At 49.2% G+C, this 4749-nt stretch overlaps 1 pseudogene; it reads left to right on the forward strand.

Annotated features, from left to right (window-relative positions):
* Positions 1–1917: 1917 nt before the first annotated feature.
* On the forward strand, positions 1918–3179 carry LOC144269554 (INO80 complex subunit E pseudogene; annotated as a pseudogene).
* The last annotated feature ends 1570 nt before the right edge of the window (positions 3180–4749 follow it).

A 4749-nucleotide genomic window follows, 5' to 3' on the forward strand; every position in this document is an offset into this window, starting at 1 on the left:
GTGGTGTTGGTGGTTGAGTAGCTCTGGCTTGTCACTCAGTCAGCACTGAACCCACTTCCCCAATCTGATGTTTCTCTGCTGCTGAAGAGGGAGTCTGAAGATTAGGCATCTATATCCTTGATGTCATTACATTTCTCTGTGTTGGCTGAGACGTGCTGGACAAATTGTAGCCCAGGCATTTACATTCTCCCTCCCCAAAATTCCCTCTGTTTCTATTGCAGCTCTTGCTTCACCTGGGAACTTCTGTGTAGTGTTGCAGATGAAGAATGGATGTCACATGTTACCCCAGAGGTGGCTGCATTTCAGTGGTGGGCAGAATGATCCCTGTACCACAAGACAGAGAGACCATGAAGATGGACAAGATATAAAAACATCTATACAGTCTGTGAAGAGTTTTGGCATCCAACATAGTTAAAGGCACTTTTGAAATACACTCTAGTTGTTCTGCCAAAAAGCAAATAATATGGTGCATTCTGCCTGATGCCCAATAATTAGTAGAAAGGGGGCTATGCCACAAAGTTGGGGTCCCGATGTAGACTCCTCCAAAGTTCAGCAGTGTATGGATATGGAGTTTTGGTTCAGGTCCGTCTCTGGCACAACATGATCCAATGCCTGGAAACAGAAGTCAGCCAAGTTCAAGCTTGAAATTTGTAACAGTGCGGGTAGTTAACTGATGGAACATGGTGGATTCTCCATGTGGAATCTTTAAATCAAGATTGGATGTCTTCCTAACAGATATGCTGTAGTTCAACTGCACATAAGGGGACTTGATGAGGTTCTTCGGTCTGTGTTATGCAGGAAGTGAGACTAGATTATCATAATGGTCCTGCTTGGCCTTAGAGGTCATGGCTTTTAAGGCCAAAAGGGAGGATTATGGTCTTCTATTGAGACCACCCGCATAACACGAGCTAAATCTAGAAGTCTGGGATGATTAGTTAATAGAACTGCCCACACCAAAATGATTTACAGAGTATGAAAAAAATTCCTTATCAGGGCTAGGTTATCCAGCTTCTCTCATTGCTGGTGGGTTTCCGACTACTTGAAAATGTAAATTATTCACATTCTTGACTGGGCTCAGGTGAGCACAGGTGTGTTAGTCTGGTCCCCCCATGCATTCCATTCCACCTTCAGGCAGACAGACCCACTATTGTACTGCAGGGAGCAGGGTGTCCATTGCATATTCATCAGATGCATGCAGTGCAGGAGATCAAATGCATATTTGGGGTGGGGGAATGGGGATTGTGCCAGAACTCACTAGAGTCCAGGGAAATAAGGACTGCAAGCCTGTGGACATTGAAACGTGTAATCTGATTTTATATGAGAAAAGCAATTTACAAGCCAAATCATCTTTTCCCCTGTGACTCTGCAGAGTAACTCAGTTAAATGAAGAAGGAAAATATAACCCTTATTCCAAACTCCCCATCCCCTTTGGCTTTCACACTGATTAGTCTCTAGAGCTATTTAACACATTAAACTTCTTATAAGGTTTCTGTCAAGAAGGATTAGCAGGGAGTTGACAGATTTCTATTAGGGCTGCCGTGAACTTTTAATACCCACCAATCAGATCTGTGTGTGTGCGTCTCCCATAGATCCTTACGGGTTCTGTTACTTTACATTTCTTCCATAGCTGCCATTACCATATATTCTCGCAAAATTGCACGCTTGTATAAGCCCCACCACATCCCTTTGTCTAAAGTGCTAAAATCAAGAAAAGGATCCCCAGATAGATCCTAATGTTTACCTTCTCCCCAGGGACTTGAAAATGCTTCACATACATTAATTAGGCTTCCCACCATCCTGCTGAGGAGGGTATTGTTAGGACACAAACTGTGTTATGACAGATGGTTTGGACTAGAGGCATCTCAGGTAGAAAAAGCCTAGGGGCTGGCAGAGGAGGGGGGAATAGAGTGTTCTAAAATGCTCCAGGATCAAATGGGAACAGACCAGGTGATTGGAGACCAAGAGGTGAAAGGAGAGAGAGAGAAGGGCTGTTCCTAGGTAGCACGGCAGTGAGAACTGAACTGAGGTTTCTGCAGCAGGATTACTTGTGTGCATTTTGGTGCACCGCTGCCTGAGAGTATGTCTATACTGCAATCACAGGGTGTGATTACAGCACAAGGAGACACATCTGCACTAGCTTTCATCCTGGTAGCTCACAGTCCAGAGCAGTGAAGCCGTGGCAGTTCACATGCTTTAGCAGGGGATGTTCAAACCTGCCAGAAACCCTCTTTTTTGTTGTTTTTTTCCCCTTCAGGGCTCAACTCAACGACTCTGGGATCAGAGCTAGCTCCATGAAAGCCAGCTCGGGCATGCCAACAGTCACATCCCAGGTGCAGTGTAGACATACCCCAAGATCAACAAAGATCATGTACACAAACACAACATGGTGCCTCATGTAAACAACTAAATTACCCAACATTAGCTGCACAGGCCGGCCGGCCGGCCAGCCCTTGGAGGAGAGCTGGGCTCAGCCTTGCCCCGGCCTTAGCAGCTAGCCCCCAGCCATCTTGAGGAGCTGGCTAATTAGTGACCCCAGCCGGGTGTGATGAGGCCTAGTGGAGCCGCCTGCGCTACCGGGCCCTGAAGCGGCGCCTGAAGCTGCTGATCTACTAGCAGGGGTGTTTCCAGGAGGAGCGTCGCAAGGCCCAGAGGAAGCTGCTGAAGCACGAGCGGGATAAAAGCTGCTGCAGCACGAGCACGTGGACGAGGAATCGTCTGACTTGGAGGCCACAGCCTCCTCAAAGAACAGTGATGGGGACGGGCCAAAGGGGCAGAGCCACAGCCACTGAAGGGGAAGCGGAGCCCCCAGCTTGGCGGAGCCTCGTCCCCATCGTCCTCTGGCCTCTCTCTCCAGGCGACCTTGGGCTTCCTCCTGCAGGGCTCGGGGGCGCCCTCCCCGTACCTAAGCTCGCTGGCCTCCCCCCCTACAGCCCGTTCCCCTCTGAGTACCTGGCACCAGAGCCCTGTGCCCCCCGAGTGCCCGCCCCGAGTGACGGGCCAAAGGCACCCACAAGCTAAAGATGTCCCTGACACTGGCAACCCATCCTGACTGCTCAGTGGTGGGGGGTCTCCTCTTCTCCTCGCCTCAGGGGGGCTCCCTGGCCTCCCTCTCCTCCAAGCTCCCGCCCCCCACCATTCTCAGCACCGTGCCTCAGCAAATGTTCCGTGACGCAAATTAACCAAATAAACAGGATTTTGGTATTAAAAAAAAAATAAGAAAATGAAAGACTGACCCCCAACTGTGGTGGTGCAGCAGGGAGAGTGCTACTTAAACAGAGCTGGCAAGTCAGTAGAGGGGGAGACCCTGGAGGGAGTAACAAGGGGAGCTCCCTCTGGAGGAGCCTGAGGAAGTCAGGGTGAGTCACCCTTTGGAAGCCCTGAGTTAGGGCCTGTGGCAGGAGAAAGAGACCCATAGGGAGCACAGCAGGCGTCTGTGGGGGGGAGCCCCTGAGTTAGGGCCTGTGACAAGAGCTGGGAGATCACCACAATTAAACTCTGGAGTCCCTGGTGAAGGGAAGCAGCCAGGGAATCCTGCTGGGGAAGAAGCAAGACATGAGGTGCTCTGCCAGGGCTGAGAAGCAGAGGGCATCAATGGCACCTGAGAGAGACAGATGCACTATTAGTTTGGGCATGTGATTTAGACTCTAAGTTGAACCTTTGTTACACCGGAAGGGGAGTGAACTGTTGTGTGACTTGGCTAGAGGGCCGAGCCCAGAGAGAGAGATGGGAGAAGACATTGGCTGGGACTGGCCATTGTGGCAAAGGAAGTGGCTGTGAAGCGGGGTACAAGAGGCCAAGTCCCCTGCAACCCCTCATTCAGACAGCACGGGGGGGCCCCAGAGGTGAGGATGTGCCCTTACAATTGGATGTTGCATCACTGATTTCTCTAATAGCACAGATGGATCTGCTTTAAGGCCCCCAAGCTGACCCCTGCTCGCATGGGCATTGCTTGAATTCTGAATATTTTTTACATTTTTTTTTGACAAATTTGAATTTCAACCCCCAAAATGTCTCTTTCCCAATGAATAATGTTGTCCCCATGTCATTGCTGGTTTTTGATGAACTTTAATTGTTCTTTCCATTGTGCAGAGGGGTGCAATGAATCACAGAAGTGATGGGCCAAGCGATGCTCACTGGGAGGTGCAGCGACTCGCACTAGTAGTCCCATTGACGAAAGTGTGTCCACTTGTGCATGTAGCGGCTCGCCTGTGCCAGTGAGGGGTCCAGAATATGATCTAAGTGACTTTCACTAGTGCACACAGCACATCAGCAGAGGATCTGGGAATAAAACCAGGAGTCCGGACGGCAGGCCCTTCCTCTAATCGCTCCCAAGAGCTGTCTGGTTTAGTATAGCTGCATTTACGCACCCGAAGTTGATTTGTCTAGGATAATGTGCCATTGCTATATGCGGATACAACATGTTGGGAACAGGGGTACCCTTTCAGGTCTGATGGGGGCTGTCAGGTTTTGGTTCCCAACACTACAGAGAAACATTCATGTGCTGTTAAAGAACTGTTGTCATTGGCTGTTTTTCATGAGACCATTTAGATAATTAGATTCTGTAAGATGTTGAGCTTGTTGGTTTTAAGACATTCTTAAATGCTGAGCTAGTGCAACAGGGCAGTGTCTCTGACAATCTTGCTTTCATAGCAATTTGCATGCTGTTAGGTCTGGCTTTGACTGAGGGAATACAGTGTTGCTAACTCTCATAATTTTACCATGAGTCTCTCGATATTTAGTGTCTTTCTT

This window comes from Eretmochelys imbricata, chromosome 8 (assembly GCF_965152235.1).
Source record: "Eretmochelys imbricata isolate rEreImb1 chromosome 8, rEreImb1.hap1, whole genome shotgun sequence".
NCBI classification, from domain to species: Eukaryota; Metazoa; Chordata; order Testudines; family Cheloniidae; genus Eretmochelys; species Eretmochelys imbricata.